The sequence below is a fragment of the Diabrotica undecimpunctata genome, chromosome 1 (genome assembly GCF_040954645.1).
Source record: "Diabrotica undecimpunctata isolate CICGRU chromosome 1, icDiaUnde3, whole genome shotgun sequence".
Classification (NCBI taxonomy): domain Eukaryota; kingdom Metazoa; phylum Arthropoda; class Insecta; order Coleoptera; family Chrysomelidae; genus Diabrotica; species Diabrotica undecimpunctata.
This window is the reverse complement of record NC_092803.1, coordinates 65,270,908-65,291,614: the sequence shown is the minus strand read 5'-3', so window position 1 is coordinate 65,291,614 and position 20,707 is coordinate 65,270,908.

The following is a 20,707-nucleotide window of genomic DNA, read 5'->3' as shown; positions in this document are numbered from 1 at the left end:
CATCAAAAAGGCAAACATCAAAAATTAATCTAATAAATACATCAGCAAAAAAAACACAGAAACACAGAACGCCGGAAGATTCCCAATTTACATAATTTTATATTAATTTTTTAAATCCGTAAAATAGTTTCGAAACACAATTCAGATAACTGCCTTAATCTGAGCCTTCTAAAAATTGCACGGCATAGCCAGACGTTGATAGACGTGACGTTTAGAAGGCTCAGATTAAGGCAGTTATCTGAATTGTGTTTCGAAACTATTTTACGGATTTATTATCAGATGTCGCTATTGCGTCCGTTTCGAAGCCATTTTATGGTTGCTTCTTAAAGACAGAAAAGATTTATTTTTCACGTTGAGAACGCCTATGAATAACTGTTCTAATGAGCTTTATTAAAGCGAAATACGTATAAACAGATACATAGACGATTTGTACGTAAAATGAAATCTTGACTGTCTTTTTCATTTCAAATTAATTTTTTAATTTAACTTTTGACAACATTGATTGATTATAAAATCTATCAAAAAATGTATTTGTCAATTTTGAAATGTTATATTAACTGTTATATTATAATCAATCAATGTTGTCAAAAGTTAAATTAAAAAATTAATATAAAATTACGTAAATTGGGAATCTTCTGGCGTTCTGCGTTACTGTGTTTTTTTTTTTGCTGATGTATTAGATTAATTTTTGATGTTTGCCTTTTTGATGCTTCTACACATTAATACCATTTTAACGCTACAGATCTTTTAAAGGTAAGATCATTTACTTAATTGTTTCTCATATTGATGTATCGCTAATAACACTCTTTTAGATGAAATGATGATGTTCATTAAACAGTGGGCGAAACGTCTTCATTAAATAGATAAAGTAGCACAACTCTTGTCTTTTTTTTCTCCAAATTGACCGAAAATATCCCATTCACTTACGAGTGCACTTTTTTTATATTAAATTAAACGGTCATATTTCTTAAAGATGTCTTTATATATATATATATATATATATATATATATTTATAATAATATAATATTTATAATTTAGGAAAATAATATTGAAAATAACGAGAAAAATGTTATCCAAGCCGCTACAAACTCAACAGGAAATCTAGGTGGGGAGCCTCAGCTACACTCTCAAAATGATAGTGATGTTATCCAAGAGTCAGGCATCCCACATATACGTCCAATAAGATCTAGAAAAGAACCAAAACGTTTTGGATTCGAAATATAGTATTTAGAAGTTATGTTTTGTTGTGTTCCTAAATTTAGTTTAGTAGAATTTTTATTGTGGGGTGATGTAATGTATGGGCCATGTAATTATAAACCCCACATTAAATTTCAGTTAGGTTACAGGTAAAACAATAAACAGTTGTGTTTGATATGTAGTCAAATAAAGGTTTGTTTTGGGTTCATCCAAGTGTTTTTGTACCAAACATTGCATATATATATATATATATATATATATATATATATATATATATATATATATATATATATATATATATATATATATATATATATATATATATATATATATATATATATATATAACAATAAACTGCCAACCGAAATAGAAACTTATATATTTTAATTCTCGTCACTGTCTAAAACTGAGCTATTACCAGAATTTATTATAATTGGTTGATTCGTTGAATGTCAACATTCACCATACTCTTGTCTCGGATATACCATTTTTTGATAATTTCATTCGTATGTCTGACACATTTCTCCCAAATGTCTGCAGTACATTGTTCTAGTGCCTTATTCCATATATTTAAAACAGCAGTATCAGAATGCCCATGCCCATCTATACCAATATACCTACTTATTGTAATATGACTTGTAATTTGCCCAAATTAATTCTATTGCGTTAAATTCACAGTGATAAGGAGTCTCAACACCTCATGACCATATTCTCGGAGCAACTCGTCAATTACATATATATTTTCTTTTATGTTATTTTTCGGTATTTGTAGCAATTCAGCTTTAGAAAAATGTGGGTCATATTTAATATAATTTGTTATCAACCAAATAATAATTTCATCGTTCCTTGAACTAGTTGAAGGTTGTTTATTTAAAAGGACACTGTGGTAAGAAGCATTATCCATTACAACCAATGATGGCTCTTCTAAATTAGGTATTAATCGTGTTTTTATCCACTTAGTAAAAAGTTCGTTGCTGATTTCTCCATGATAATCAGCTACGTTAGATTTTGAACAAAACAATAAATTTGCTCCGGAAACAAATCCTTTGCGTGAACCAGCATGAACAATTACAAAACGTTTACCATTATAACCTCCTGGTTTTCGGACAGTTTTGGCACTATTGTCTTGCCAAGAATTTGTTTTATTTCCTTTGGAGTAAATCCAAGTTTCATCTAAAAAGACAACTTATCTTGTAAATACACTCTCAAGATTTTCCCTATATTTACGAAGGAATCTGGCTCGTAGAGCAGCAATACTAGTCTCAGTTACTGCTCAATTAATGCTAATCGATTGTCACCGTTTTTGAATTTAAATCCGATGTCTTTTAACAATGTACTAAGCGATGATTTTCCAATATCCACTAAATCTTTATCCCTTAATTGACAGGTCAAACTACGCAGAGTACCATGCTTCTAAAAAAAAAGAGAATTCATTATCGTCTTTTATAACCAAAAATAAGATCAAAAATTTCATGAAAATTGAAGTACCTAGGATATATGACAAACTGCCGTTTCAATATAATGCGCAATAAAAATTTATATACAGGACGAGACCTCTAATATGTAAATTAAAAAAAAAATGTGAATTGTTAAAGTTTTTATTCCACATTACCTTTTCACATTTAGCCGATTACGATCCTGCAAATGTCAGATTAAACTAAAACGTCATGCAATAATTCTCGACATTCTTAAAATCCTATACCTATGACGTCAAAATTAGTGAAGCACTGAAAGAAGGGTTTGGGACATACTATACTCAGGTTTTCCACTCAAGCAATTTTTTGCTTGAGTGCAAAAAATTGAAGCAAAAATTGCTTGAGTGGAGACCACGGGCTGACAAGGGAAGCCGAGGAAGACCCCAACTCGATGGACCGACGACCTCAAAAGAATCGTGACCAATTGGATAGCAGAGGCGCAGAACAGAAGCAGATGGAAAAGTCTAGAGGAGGCCTATGTTCAACAATGGACAACTCAGGGCTGATTGATGATGATGATACTCAGGTTCTTGTGTATCATAAAATTTACACTGAAAAAATCAATACTTACTCTGTTGGTACATATTATACAACGTATTCCGTACTGCCATTTTTGATGCCTCGGGCATATCAGTCGTCTTACTTTTAAGACGATGTCTATTTTTGCCTGGTTTTAAAAGGACGGGATTGTTTTCTTTCCTTTTTTAATTAATATGCAATATTTTATTATACATTAACAAACATGCATTTGATATTTTACCTCTTGAACAGATGTAAGAGGCTCCAAAGATTCTCCATTACTTCCTCCATTCTTTCTAATTCAAAATATTCATATAAATTTACCACAAGTTGCTGCGCTTGGGATATTAGCGTTTTTCTAGGCATATCTTAAAAATAATAATAATAAGTAATCTCGATAATATACAAATAAGTTTCCGTTCGACGAAACTATAGCCAGACTCATGTAGTATAATGAAAATTTGTAGATTAGAAAATACTACTTTTCTCATTAGCTTAAAAATAAATACTTACCGGAAGTAATCAAATTAAGAGAGCAACAGTTAGTCGTTCTAATAATAATTATGCTTTAAAATATATAATTCAAATGACATACCCAAAGCACAGAATAAATAACAATCAGAATGCCCACTCTGCTTGTCAAGATAAGCACTCATCTCGTCGCGCAGACAGAATCAGCCATGTTTTAAACGGAACCAGTGCTGTTCAGTGAAATTTTATCTGGTGTGCATAGAAAAATTAACCCGGTTTAATTGATTTACGACAACCATAGACATAATATGCAATATTTTATGTCGTACTTTTAGTTAAAGAATCGATTAAATTTCCAATTTGAAATTTATTCAATTATTAATCTCTAAAAATTTAAATTATGGTTCTGTCGTAGCTTGTCATAAATTTCTCATTCCGAGTCTGTGTTTCCGTTTAAAATATGGCGATCGCGTGTTGACCCACTTTAAAGGTGGCATCTGAGAGTGGGCATTCTAATTGTTATTTATTCTGTGCCCAAAGACTACAATTTAAATAATTTGAAAAAAAAAAATAATAAATTCAAATAAATCAACAAACACGACAAATGAGCTAATGTCAATGTCCAAGTTTTAGAACCGTAGGTGAGAACAGGAAGTATACATTGGTTAAAGAATCTTGTTCTTAAATATTGGGGGTATTAAAAAATATTAGCATATGTATATAATCTGGTTTACACTCTGCTTTAAGTTGATATGCATTGGCCAAAGGATGAGGATAAAGAGTTGCACATTATAAGAGAAAGCATGAGCCGACATAGATTTATATTTATAATTTATAATAGTGAAAAAACAGCTACATCAGTGTCACTTGGTTTCACCAAGTACACATGGTGCGTACATGGGCGTCAATCTAAATTTGCTTTACCAGATGAAACCAGATTCGACAATATTGGCCACATTACAAAAAGAGATAATAGTTCAAAAATGTAGGATGTGCAAAAGTAATACTATATATTTATGTAAAAGGTATAGAACGCATCTACACCCCGAATGTTTCGAAAATTTTCACCTTCAAATTTAATTTACATTTAAGATACTGTTGTGAATTTATTTAACTGCTATGTCTTTATTTAATTTATAATGTCTTTATTAATTTAGCACGATAATTTATATCAATTTATTTAACGAATAATACATAATTTATATAGGCGAACGTAACAATTAAAATCGCGGGCGCGGGTCTTCAGATATTAACTGGCCCTCTTCATAACAAAATTCCTCTATAAATATAAAGTCCTGTTATTCGAGAATGAAAACAGCTGTTTCTCGAAACCCATCGAATAGACTGCTGTTTTGGCGAAAGGCCTATGATGAGTCATTTCCACGACTCGAAACTTCCAAGCGGGACCAAAAAAACCAGTCTGTGGTCTTCGCTGAGAGATCGTCGCACTCTCAAATAACTACAACAAAAAAGAATTAGTCATAATATTTACAGTTTAGGGTCAGAATTTATCGTAACAATACAATATGTTCCTTTATTAAAAATTGTACTATATTCCTTGAAAATGAGAAAAAAAATCTTTTTGGTTGTAATTTAGTCTTAATTTATGTGTTTTTAATTCAATCTAATAAATGAATTGTCAAATTTCTCTTTGTATATTGAGCGGCCGTAAATGGGTTAATACTATATAAAGAATAAACTTACCTCAAATTTACTTTAATTACCTCAAAACTATTTTAAAGTTAATAATAAAGTCTATTTAATAAATATATTCCCAAGAAATAGAACACACTACGCCTATGCACATATATAATTTGGAAGGAATAAACTAAAATATCATATTTCTCTCATTACCATTCTTTCTAAGAACGTAAATATATATAGACCAGCAAAATATTGATAAGTTTACCGATGTTTCAAACTATTCAGTGAACTTGTCTCACTATACACTCGTGAATCGCACCAATTTATATTGTTACGGGGGCAAATTTATCTTACTTTTTCACTTATTTACATAGGCGAAGCATACACAATAAAAATTACCCCAGTAAGAATTCCCTGCTGACATTTTACATGGTTGCCGCTATCGTTTAGTTCAATTTGTAGATTAGTCACCTTTAATTGAAAATTGTCCGACTATAGAGTATTTCGTCTAACTTTTTCTGCAAACTTATACTAATATTCTATTATTCCTATCAGAAACTAGTTTTGGACGACCCGGGATTTTACCTTTTTTATCTAATATACTTTATTATGTGGATTATATAACAAAATATTGAGTACGTTTTGTGATTATATATAATATTGCTTATTCAGCATTATTATCATTAGTTTTAAAAAATAATAAATTAACTGGAAAATATTAAACGTTTATTGAAAATATTCTGAAGAAACTCAAGCTAAATGCTACCAGAAATTTTAAGTTGATTGTCCACATTTGGCGCAACTCAACGATATAAACTAAATTAGCCTAACTTTTTTATAAAATATTTTTTTTATATATATAATAGAAACTAACTTTCTTTATACATGCTATAAATTTCTAAGCGAATTTGATTTTTGACAAACTGAAGCTATGTCAAACTGAACTGTATGTTAACTGAAATGTTGTTGTTATTAAAAGCATTTGTAACATTTACATAATTTGATAAAAATATTATTTTATTGATCAACTTACTTAATTTATGAAATATACGTAGATATGATAAAGCTTATCAATGAAGAAAATCTTCAGAGGTTAACACTATTATTTAACAAAATATAAACTACTGGAATCTTCCCAGAAGACTGGCTTAGATCGACATTTATACCTATACCCAAGAAAAATAAAGCAAATAGATGCTCACAGTTCAGATTAATTAGCCTGATGAGCCATTTTCTGAAAATTTTACTCAAAATTGTACATCAACGAATATACAGAGAATGCGAAAGAAACCTAAGCGACAATCAATTTGGATTTCGTATGGGGCTTTGTACAAGGGAGGCATTATTTGGCCTCCAGATATTGCTACAAAAATGCCGAGATCAGCGAAAAGACGTGTTTTTCTGTTTTATCGACCACGAAAAAGCGTTTGATCGAGTAAAACACACAGAACTCATAGAAACCGTAACACAACATGGTATAGACCATAACACTGTAGCACTTATTAAAAACTATATTGGGATCAAATGGCGTCGATCAAAATAGACAATCGTCTGACAGCAGAATTGCCAATAAAAAGAGGAGTTCGTCAGGGCTGTGTACTTTCTTCACTATTATTCAATATATATTCCGAAAAGATCTTTCAAAATGCCCTCGAAAATATCGAAGAAGGAATAAAAATCAACGGAGAATACGTAAACAACTTAAGATACGCAGACGACACCGTCATTATTGCGGACAGTGCTGAGGGTTTACAACGACTTTTGAATGTCATAACCAGAGAGGGAGATAGCTTGGGACTAAATATAAACACAAATAAAACAAAACTAATGGCTGTTACACGTGCACCAAATGTCGACGTTAATATTTGTATCTATAACAAACATATAGAACCAGTACAAAGATTCCAGTATCTTGGTTGCTGGATAACAAACGACCTTGACCACGAGGTCGAAATACGTGCTTATATAGAATATACTAGGTCCGCATTTCAACGAATGAAAAAAATTCTAATAAACTCTACGTTATCGTTGGATATCCGATACCAATTTGTAAAAACGTTTATTTATTCCATATTGCTATACGGAGTGGAAACATCGACTCTCGGAATTACAAGGATGAGGCGTATAGAAGCCTTTGAGATGTGGGTTTTTCGAAGGATGCTGAAGATCTATTGGACAGATTACGTGACCAACAAAGAGGTGCTAAGAAGAATGGGTACTGAGAGAGAACTCCTAAATATTGTAAAAAACAGAAAAACGAGTTATCTAGGACATATTTACAGAGGAGAAAAATACAACTTCCTACGACTTATAATGGAAGGGAAAGTGGAAGGAAGAAGAGGTCCAGGAAGAAGAAAATGCTCCTGGTTGAAGAATGTAAGAGACTGGACAGGCATGGACACACATTCGATACTAAGAACAGCTCAAGATAGAGAGCAATTTGCTGTAGTTATAGCCAACCTTCAGTAATGAAGAAGGCACCTTAAGAAGAAGAAGATCAACTTACCTCAACAGGGTTTCATTCAGCAAATATTAAAAAAAAAATGGTAGGTATTTTGAATAAACCTTTGTGCAGTTTGATTATCTTGTAATTTAACAGCATCGTTACTCATCTAATAATATTAACTTTTAAAGAACTTTTACCATATTTATTTAAGAAAAACTTACCAACACATTAGCTGATGGAACAAGTGGAAAAAGTTGACGTAATAATAAAATTCAAAGTAGAACTAATTAATTAACTAAACAGAACTAACAGAGAATTAAACAAAAATAATAAAACAATAAAATTATATTAACTAAAATAAACAAGTCGAATAATACAAATATTTAATATGTTAAATTCTAAACACTCAAATATTATATTTTAAATATACAGGGAAAATTTTATGGGTTTAGTATACACTTCCACTATTTAGAATAACCCTTCTTTTTTCAATGGAAGAAGTATGCAATAGTAAGTATATTTGAGCTATTAGGTAATACTGAGAGTTAGGAATTTTTGTGTTGTAGGTTTCCGAGTATATATCTGTCAAAATATGCCCGAGCTAAGCGAATGGACCTTATTAAAGACATGTCATATTGTTGATCCTTGTTTAACTTATTGTGATTTCTATTGACAAGCGGCTTAATTTTGCAATATTAGTTTCTGTGAGTAAAAAAGAGACCTAGTATAAAAAGTAATTCGTGAATAATTTCATGCATGAGAAAAGATAGAGTGGACGTACTATATTATAAACTGATCATTTGAATATGCCTAAATATCCACTAGTCACAAATGTCCTATCTACGTGCTGTATTATTGATTGCATACCTAGCAGAACTTTCATAATAATACATTTTGAAAAACATAAATAAAAACTAGAACTATATTGAATAATTTTTGCAGCGTGTAAAGAAATTTTCATTGCAATATAATATACTAAGTTTTCTGCAGAGAAATAATTCAGATAAATAAATTATATAATGGCTGACCAAGTTTCGCCGGTATACCTTCTTAAATTTTGTTTAAAGAAAACTAATTATTAGTTTTGAATTATTATTGTTTGAAATAAGAAAATAAAGATTGGTAATTACCGATTATAATTACTAAACAAATTATTATACTTTGTCTAACTTTAGGCGCCATCTATACCACAAATATTAAACGAGTAGGTCCAGTAAAGGAGGAAACTGTTAGATGCAGTAAGCTGCATGCTGCAAATAAATTAATAAAAATCTCCTCGCGATTCTGCTATCCTAATATTAAATTTTGTAATCAGCCGAGGATGCGAGTCATGTTATTTTATTTATTTTTAATTCTATGGAGATTGGTTTAAAGAAAAAGAAATGAAAAATAAAAATTGTACCATTTATTTTTGTTACTCAAATGATAAGTAAAATTTATAAATTTAATTAGAAATATTGCTAGATTTTTATTTAGTTTAGATACTAGTAGTATAAAAAACATGATAACATTTTCGTGAATATAAAATTGCTGAATATATTATCTAATAATAGGTATATTCAATCAGTCAAAATGAATAAAAATTCACACAAAAATAGGCATGTTTACTAAAGGAAATTTATTATTGATGCTCTTAGTTGTAGTAATTAAAACTGACGTTAAAGGAGAATATATTTTTAAATTTTACTCTTTAATAAATAAATACAGAATTTAAAGAATTGAGCAGTTAATACTTACTTAAGTAATCTATTAGCTGATGATAATACATATTACCGATTATGGAGGATAACAAACAGATTAAAGATACTAATTATCCACTCCTCGTCGATCCGGATGTAGAAAGATAATCGATGTAGATGCAATGAACAGAAAACTCGATAGATTTGTCGTAAATCTAGAAAGAACTTTTACATCCAAAGATAATCAGGGGGAAGAACAGCTATTGGAAGAGAAAGTTTAAGTAGAAGAAATGTATGCCTAACATCGCCTAGAGAAGTAACATTAGAAATAAAACATAAATCCCAATAAAGCACCACGATATTATTTCATAATACGAGAAATGTTAAAAAGCTACAACGTAAAGCTATGCTCATTTCAATGCGTATTACAGACTTAAGAAAAGGTGTTAGTCAAGACAATCAGAGGTCTCGATGACTCCGATAAGAATCCTATAGGTGAACCTCGAGTACAGTATGCCTTCGACAGAACTTATTTCTATGAGAAGGTTCGATGTATCTACAAGAGCCCTAGTTTTATCAGGGCCAAATAAATGGTCTATTGAGTATTAGACGAGAGCTTATATACAGCCAATCCGCAGAAATTTCGAGTACTTATATGATAGTCAAATGAAACAGTACCACCCTTAAAAATTTCTGTTCCAGGGATATAACGAATTACAGATTCCTTCGGGATTATAAAGTAGAACATATTCTTCACCCAATTCACGATAATTCATGATTTGGGGCGGCACAAATACCAATAAAAGAGGTGACCAAAAACCACTCATTACATTATAGTGAAAACTATAATACCTCATACGAAGTAACCATAAGGGCAATTTAGCTGAAAGGAATAGACGAAACAAGCTACGTATGGATATACTGCATGTTAAAAGAGTCGTGTGATATATGCTACGTTACTGGAGGATACAGTGTCAGCTCAAGTAGCCAGATGGTATCTGTAGGAGTGTCTTATCTCCTTTTTTGGAATCTGGTTGGATTAATAGCTAGACTCAGTAACAACAGACATCATGTCCTGGGCTACGCGCATCACCTTGTCATCTTAGCCCACATCAAATTGAATGGCACAGTAAGATATATAATGCAAAGTCTGTGACTTAAGTTACATAATGGATTTCAAATTTATGCCCTAACATATCATTTAATATACCAGAAGCAACTGGACTTCGTAAGTCCTAGGTTTTCACCCAACGTGACCGGAAGTCGATAGTTGAAGTCTTCGTGTAACTTTGCGTCGATTGTCACACGATTTCACTAATTTTGAGTCATTTTTACTAAAATTTCGGTTATACCTTTTTAACCGGAAGTATATTTGTTCATGTCTTCGCGACGAATAATACATCGCTTGTACTATTTCGGTGGCGTTAAAATAGTACGTCCGGTTGTAACTCTAGAACCGATGGTCCGAGGTCAAATGTCTCACCTTTAATACCATCTTTGGGTTATAAGCTCCCATTCGACACTTTATTTGTGATTGTATCTGTTTTAATAAAGGAGGAGTTGTGTTCTCGGACAGACAAAAGAACATATGGATAATTTAAGGTTTTTACCATTTTTTTAATGTAAAATGGGTAAAAACAATATTAAACTTAGTTTGTCTTCATTGGGAAACGAGATCAAAATCAGATGTAGTGTTGTATGTTAAGGTGTTATTAAGCAATAGTTATTAGAGATAATAAGATGCCACCGTAGGATGGGTTCTTAGTTTTAGGATATCATCGATAAACTATTTTAAAGATGAATTGATCATTGGCCAGCTGACCAAATAGCGATAGTTAAACATGGTCAAGGCCATTAAAATTTTTATATTAATGTTACATATAATATAATAGTCTCCCGTTTTATACCGCTGTCGCGGCTTTGGGAGTATAGCAGGGTAGTCTGCTATATCTAGGGCCTACGGTATACAAGGAAGGTAACATAGCCAGTGCTACGCTTCAACCGTCTATTGTTACATAAGTACAGTAAATTAATAAAAAATATCCATTTCTAAAATGATCTAATATCTTATTTTATCTTACAATAAACTCGTCCCAGGAACGCAACTTAGCAATATCGGCAACACCATTTTAAAGTTGCCTACTTTAAAATGTATAATATACCTATGTCTGAATAAATTGTCAATATAAATGAGATAAAATTAAATTATTAGAAGAATTTTTCACCAAGTAACAAAAAAACAAAATTTGTTTAATTTATTAATGTTTGCATTTTGAGAACGATTTCCGAAGTGGAAATCGAAACGTCAATAAACTTATTTTAAACTTCAATTGTGGCTTATTCCCATTAAAATATTAATTCCTTTAAGATGCCACAAGAAAATAGCTTCAGAACAATATCGAAAATGAATGGTATAAATGTGTCTTAAATAAATTGGTAGATATCTAAAAAAAGTTGTATAACGTGTGGTTTTATGTTCATAACAGGTCGTTCACGTTTCTTTTAATTCATAATATAAAAGACTTAATGAAAATCAATAACGTATAAGAAAAAGTTTTGTATAAAAACGTTATGTATAAAAATCATTTTATTGGTGTAATAGTAAACAGAACTTTTAAAAGTTTGGCGAAGGATCATGGTAGAATCTGCATAGGTATTAATAAACTTTAATATACCAAATATGCACTAGTCACAAATGTATCATTGATTGCATATATGCGTAGCAGAGGTTTCATAATAATAATACATTTTGAAAAACATAAAATCTAGAACTATATTGAATAATTTTGCAGCGTGTAAAGAAATTTTCATTGCAATATAATATACCAAGTTTTTTGCAGAGAAATAATTCAGATAAATAAATTGTATAATGGCTGACGAAGTTATATTGGTAATTACCATTGAGTTGGAATCTAATCTAACTCAATGGTAATTACTAAACAAATTATTCTTTGTCTAACCTTAGGCGCTATCTATACTAGAAATATCTAACGAGTAGATCCATCAAAGGAGGAAACTGTTGCATTTAGTAAACTGCGTGCTGCAAATAAATTAATAAAAAGTCTCCTCGTGTTTCTGCTATCCTACTACTAAATTTTGTAATCAGCCGAGGATATGACTGATGGTTTTTTTACTACTTAGGCATTATTTGCTGCATGTATGTTATACGGGGATTGATTAGAAAAAGAAATAAAAATGAACCATTTATATTTGTTAGTCAAATGATATGGATATTGCAAGATTTATAAATTTAATTATAAATATTTCTAGATTTTTATTGAGTACTAAGAAGTAGTATAAAAAAACATGACTCAATAGCGTGAATATAAAGTTGATATCTATTTATTCAATCAGCTAATATGAATAAAAATTCATACAATAATAGGTAGGTTTATACTAAAGGAAATTCATTATTCATGCTCTTAGTTGCAGTAATTAAAACTGACGTTAAAGGAGAATATATTTTAAAATTTAATAAACAAACACAATTAAGTATGTAAATGTGAGAAGCACAAGAAACGAGACAAGAAAAGATTAGCTAAAAAGAATTATTTATTGAAAGTTTTGTAGCTAATAATTTGCTACAAAAATTGGTAGTATAGTATACCTTTTTTTAGATACAACAGTCAATATGGGGGCTATGATGTATCATTTACGTAAATAATTACATAATAGTGTGTACATCAGATTGTTCTCAAAACACAATCTAAATAAATACAAAATAAAACTTGCATTTTGGAAGAACACATACCGATTGCAAAATTCTGTATCCGAATCGCAGAAATCAGAGAAGCTCTTTGATCATTTAGAGATCTTTTTTAATAAATTTCAGTTTCCTATAACTGGATGTATCCCGATCCCGTTCTTTTTACCTTTGTCAGAGAGATGACGTAAGCAAGTAAACTTAAACTAACTATTTCCCCCTACAATGGGGAAATAGTTAATTTAAAATTTTCGCAGTTTTTATGAAGTAGATACCTACTTAGTTCCTGAATGTTTTTGAACTTTACAGGCGACCGGGGCCCAAGAATACGTAATTATCATTGTTTTAAAATTGGGAGAAAAATCACTTTAAAGAAAATATTATGAATTAAAAAATTGTTTTTAAGTTTTCTCTAAGTAAGCTTAGGTAATTTATATTTATTTTTTTTTAAAATCGGAAAAAGCAGTACAAAACTTGCAGACGCATATGACAGAGAATACGACAATTTACTTAAATGGATAGCAGAAAACTATACTATGGAACATATTAATGAAGCTGTGCTGCATGAATAGTTAGGCGATCTCACTAAAATGATTTCTCCAAGTTACTTATGGTTGAAATATTCAATGATAAAGAACACTTTAATGGTAAATAAGAATATTAACATTGCAAATAACCATAAGTTAAGAAATATTTAAAGTAGTGAAAGGATACCAGCTAAAAAAGTTATGTATAGAGAAGATATTTTAAAATTTATCCATTAAGCACCGAATGAGACGTATGAATAAACGTATTGAATAAACACATTTGCATTATTATTTGGTGTATTTGGTGGATATCGACGGCAAGAATTGGTAAATATGCGCTAATTACTCACGTAAAAGATAAAACATTAGTTTTTGTGGTACCTAAACGTATCAGAGACAAAAACCGACAAAAGGTCCGTTTTTACCATTATTGACGAAGACAAAAGTAATAGTTTGAAGCTAATAAGAGATTGCATGCCTTTACGGCCAGTGGTTGTTCAGAAAAAAGATTTTTCTGACGTATACACAAGGTTACTGTACTTTATAACCAGTTGGAAAAATCCCCTTCATCATTGCAAAATATCTGGGTTTGGGCGATCCAAGTATACCAGTCACCGTCTGCGTAGAACATCGGCAACTGTTTTGGCAGACGCTGGAGCTAGTATGACAAAGTTGGAGCAACATGGTGCATGGAAGAGTACGTTAGTTGCTGGTAGGCAACATTTTGATTTGCTTTGCTCCGAAATTGTAAATAAAACAACTATTTGTGATGTAGATCTACTTTGTAATGTAGAGAACTTACACGCCTTTACCCTATGAAATCAACTGAGAGATTGAGAAACCAGTCGACCTTTGCCACCAGGAGATAACTCGTTGCATGCAGGCAGGGTAGTCCTAGGACATTACAATTATATTGCAGCAAACATGCCGCCTCTCCTTGAAAGCACAGTTTTTCAAGATAACTAAAGTTCCTATTATACAATAACCATACAATACAACAGTGTAACAAAGTAAACAAGTGATGTCTGAAACAAATGAAGGATTATGGCGAAAAAAATAAGGTAATGAAAGAAAAAAGCAAACTCAGATTTCTTACTGGAGAAAAGATCTTCACCAAGGATGAACTAACCGAAAAGGAAAGACACAGGAGGTAGGAAATTGTAAATAAAGGCAAGTTAAGAGGCAAGAGCTGAAGGTAAAAACGTAAAGATATGGTACAAAAAACTAACTGTGGATGGCATAAAATGGGAATCGGCCGAAAATGGTACTTTCAAACAAGAAAATTTTGGAAATATGGACCCAAAAAACGGCAGATAGTAGTGTAAAAAAAAAGAGGACCCATTATGCCAACGGAACCTAGCGATGATGAGTTCGAACATAAATAGCAACACACAAAATAAGAATACGTTCCTAAATATTGCGACACGGAATGTAGGAGGAGTAAACGAGGAAGGAGTATTAATTAACCTACTAGAAGAACTTAAAAAATATAAAATACACATCATAGCAATACAAGAAATACATTTGACGGGAACAACATTGAAAAGATTAGTTCATACACGTTTTATACAAGTGGAGGATAATAGGAATTTTGGAGTGGGTTTTCTGGTAGGTACATGAAGACGGGGAGCAGGTAAAACGATTTGTAACAAAATTTGACAGAATGTGTGCAATTGGAATTAAAGGAAAAGACAACATGATATCGCTGATAAATATACACACTCCAACAGAAGTAAAAGGGAAACAACATTGAAAAGATTAGTTCATACACGTTTTATACAAGTGGAGGATAATAGGAATTTTGGAGTGAGTTTTCTGGTACATGAAGACGGGGAGCAGGTAAAACGATTTGTAGCAAAATCTGACAGAATGTGTGCAATTGGAATTAAAGGAAAAGACAACATGATATCGCTGATAAATATACACGCTCCAACAGAAGTAAAAGGGAAACAACATTGAAAAGATTAGTTCATACACGTTTTATACAAGTGGAGGATAATAGGAATTTTGGAGTGGGTTTTCTGGTACATGAAGACGGGGAGCAGGTAAAACGATTTGTAGCTCGCTGACTAAAAAGACAACATGATATCGCTGATAAATATACACGCTCCAACAGAAGTAAAAGGGAAACAACATTGAAAAGATTAGTTCATACATGTTTTATACAAGTGGAGGATAATAGGAATTTTGGAGTGGGTTTTCTGGTACATGAAGACGGGGAGCAGGTAAAACGATTTGTAGCAAAATCTGACAGAATGTGTGCAATTGGAATTAAAGGAAAAGACAACATGATATCGCTGATAAATATACACGCTCCGACAGAAGCAAAAGGAGAAGAAGTGAAAGATGAATTTTATGAAGAATTATAGTCATCATAGTCGAATTTTATGAAGAAATGCCCAGACAAGATATTAAAATCATTATATGTGACGCCAGTGCAAAGGTCGGAAGAGAAGATGTATATAAAAACATACCAGGGGCGAAAGCAAACATAGACGTAGATTCTGATCATTTTTTGGTTAGAATAAATATGAGAGATGCAATAATTAAAAAGCATAAACGGAAAAAGAAAGTGCAACGTAAATCTAATTTAAAAAATTGCGAAAATTTGAGGTAGCGCAGGATTATCAAAAGGATATACAAGAAACCTACGCCAAACAAGATAGTGCTACTGTGAGTAACATTCAATAAAATATCTTGAAAATGACAAACGCTATAAAGGAAGCAACGTCGAAAAATATACCAAGAATAAAAATATTTAGAAAAAACCACTGGTTCGATGACGAATGTAGGACAGAGTTAAAAAAAAGATCAGATTTGAGATGATCAAAAACAAGACGACCTAGAAAGGTATGCCGAACAACGAAAAAAAGTAAAGAAAATACTAAGGGCGCGGAAAAGAAAGTATATGGATGATAAAGTAAACCGTATTGAATAAAATTAGAAGAAAAATTAAATAAAAAATTTTTACAAAGAGGTAAAATACATTAAAACTGAGTATCAGGGAGGAACGATGAATGTAAAAGATAAGCACGGAAACCTTATAGTGGACGAAGACTAAATATGTGAATGGTGGAAAGAATATTTCGAAGAGATACTAAATGATGGAGTGACTACTGAAGAAAATTATAATGTTCCTAAACCTCAAATAGTAATAGAAAAAATACCAAAGCCCACAAAAGAAGAAATTGAAGAAATAATAAGAGATATGAAAAATCAAAAAATCCTCGGAGAGAGTGGCATTGTGGCAGAGAACTTAAAATATAGAGGAGATGCTTTAATAAACCAACTTAGTGAGCTAATACTAGAAGTGTGGGATGCCGAAGAAATGCCTCAAGAATGGAACTCAAATGCTCAAGTCCATTATAATTCTTATACAAACAATTAAAAAAAAAACGATTAGAAATGTGTTCGCCAAGGAGATCCGTTATCTACGTTGCTATTCAATATAGTTTTAGAAAAAATTGTAAGGGTTAGTGGGATAAATAATTCCGGCACTATTTTATACAAAGAACACCAATGCTTAGCATACGCTAATGATGTGGTTCTTATTGCAAAAAAGGACTGGCAAGTATAACAAAAAGACTGATTCGGGAAAGCTCTAAAATGAAACTGAAAGTTAATATTAATAAATCCAGGTACATGGAAATCTCGAGCAAAAAATGGAATAAACACCAGGAGATTCTTTAAATTATTGGAGGTGGAGGATGGATCAGTTGTAGAATTCGAGAAGGTGGATGAATATATGTACTTAGGTACTCTTATTGATCAAACATGTAAGGAAGAAACTAAAAACAACCGGAGACTGACCAAGAGCAACAGACGTGCTGGAGCCATGAGCAAAATAATTAAGGCCAAAGACATATCTCGTAATACAAAAATAGGAGTATACAAAACTATAATTAGACCCACAATGCTATACGCTGCCGAGACATGGACTATGAACAAAACCATATAGAACAGATTGGAAACATGGGAAAGAAAGATACTGCGCACAATGTTTGGTGGAAAAGTAGTAGAGGGAGAATGGGGAAGACGAACTAATGCAGAAGTGTACCAAGTTTATACTAACTCTATAATAACAAAAGTGGTGAAAAAGCGTAGACTAGAATGGCTCGGACATCTAGAAAGAATGCAAGATAATAGACAAGTCAAGAATATTGGTTGGAGAGTACCTGAGGGCAAAAGAAGAGAGAAAGACTAAGAAAGAAATGGAGAGATGTAGTGATGGAAGATGTCAGAGAAATAAGAATCAGAGATGGGAAGCTGACAGCTAACAGAAAACAATAGAAATTATCCATCCAGCAATGGGATTAAAAAGCCTGTTAACGCTATACATACATAAAAACAAGTAATGTCCCAAAACAAAAGAAAAGTTCTCTTTAAACTGTAGCTAGGTATCTACAGGTAGCGCACAAATTTTTGCAGCTGCATGTTTTATAAATTATTGTCCACTACCCGTTTTGAGAGTCACTACTAGCACAATACCGTCTTTTACAGGATACAGTTCGATTGCCCTTGTTAAAGGCTATTTTAAGGGTGGTACACCGTTTTCCTACAAAATTACGATTTGTCCTGGTTTAATCTGGTTAGCTGTAGAATGCCATTTATTTCTTTCTTGCAAATTAACCAGATAACCTTTGAACCACTGACTCCAAAAATGTTGCATCATCTGTGATACTAAGTTAAATCTTTGAATATGGCCTGGATTCAAATCTCGAATATCCTCTTGCAGTAAAGCCATCAGTAGACAGCCAATTAAAAATAGCCCAGAAGTGAACATTGAAATCGTTCTTGAGGATCCTCCGAAAAAGGAGTCAAAGGAAGGATCAATCGATCGATTGCCACTACCAAATCCAGTTTTACTTGTTACCAACCTTCAAACCGGCGCCGTAAGTTTGATTTTTACCGTTTATTAACAAATTTTTTTATTTTAATTAGCTCTTATCCGCTTCGAATGGACCAAGTTGGGGTATGTGCAGTTTTGCTCCGAAGTTGTAAATAAGACAGCTATTTGTGGACTGTATTTTGTAATGTGTAGAACATATACGCCTTTATCCTATGAAATCAACTAAAAGACACAGAAACCAGTGGACCTTTGTCACTATGAGACAACTCGTTGCACGTAGGTCCGTCACAGAATATTTACACAGAACTTTAACAATACATGTTATTAAGAAGTTATCAATTTTTTTGGTCTTTATGCCTCTCCGGGCCATAAAGTGTACTTTATGACCCTTTTAATAAGCGTGGCATGACTCAGAGTGCTATGGAGCGCCAGACGCTGGATGTTTCTTTAAGACCGAATCCCAAACGAGGAAATACGAAATCGAATACAATCGAAAAAATCACGTCGCTCTGGAATTGGAGAGGACATGTCGCCAGATTATCAGACAACCGATGGACAAAACATATTTTAGAGTGGAGACCAAGGTAAGAAGCACTACGGAGCTGAAGAGGTCCACCAACGAGATGGACTGACGACCTGAAGTGTGTTCCAGCAATAACTGGATGCAAGCCGCACAATTCGCGATTGAAACTGAATGTAGAGGGCAGGTCGATTGCAGTGTCATGACCGATATAAATGGTATAAACAAACATAACAGTCTAATGTTTACCATTGCTTTTGCATGTTTAGTTTGGTTTAAGACGAGTTATTTTTATCATTTAAAAATGGAAATTAGCCTAATGATATCTTTAAGTATTGTGGTGAAGCAAAGAGACCATTGGCTGAAGGGGAAGAAGTTTTCAAGTGATGAATTTTTAAATTTTAACTTTAATGTTTGGAACTGGCTTGTGTATTGATGAATCCTATTTTGTGTATACCTGGGAACCCAGAGTATAATGTTCTGTGTAATGTTTGTCTTACTAATATATGCATTATTTTATATTATTCCTGATGTTTTTAATATGTTAATTTTTATTGTATACTATTTTTTGACATATTTTAAGTACTTTATTGTATATTAACATAAATAAATACCTTGAACTTGACTTTATTGTAAGATATTTCATTTGATTACATAAAATCAACCTTAACTTGAGATCACCTGTCAGAAAAGATCATACACATGATTTGTCTTTAAAAGATTCCATAATAAATCATGAGGAAAAAACCTTATGATACTATCCCAACATGGTAAGTATTTGTATTACTGTTATTTCTTTATTTATATCTGAAAATAAATTATGTATTCTTAATATGTTATTGACTTAATGATAGTGGTATTTTCTTTTTATTGATTTCCTCTTTTTCCTCAAGTTTTCCAGTTTAGAAAAGAGAAATAGGGAAATATCTTCTGTTGATCTTGAATTGCATTGAGGAACAGAACAATATCGATTTGATTTAAAATATTTTAAGGTGGTCATAATGCTGAAATTTACTAAAAAAATTTAATAATTCTATTCAAATCAACAGCTGTCTGGTTTATGTATACCACTTTTAGTAGTTTAAATTTATTCCGCCAGAGGTCAGATATTTTGTTTTCAATCGAGAATACAGAGATAGATGGAAAGAGCTGAGGGAGACCTATGTCCAGTAGTGGATGCGTACAGGTTGATGATGATGATATCTGCACGGGCATAAAGTATACTATTATGTAGTTGGTAACTAATCAATAAAAACACAATAATAAACTAGTACGACATAAATAAATTAACTTACATTTTCTTCATTATTTAATCTAGTCTAAATTATAGCAAAAATTAAACAAAATTTATCGATATGCTAATCTTAACTAAATTTACTTTTTTTATTAAAAACACATTCTCATTCATACTTTCATGAACAAATTCAATAACTATTTCTAATGTTAGAGGGTAAAACCTTTCTATAAGCAGAGCTGAAACTTTCAGAAAAACTGCTCTATGTGTCATATAATATTTATCTAATCATTTATTTTTCTACAACCTGTTTTTTACTCACTAAAAATAGATATACACATAAAACAAACAGGCCAGAAAATTTTTGAAAGTGTGACCCACAGTGACAAATATTTTAGAAGAAACTACACTTCTATTTGAATTATGATGCTCTATTTGAAAA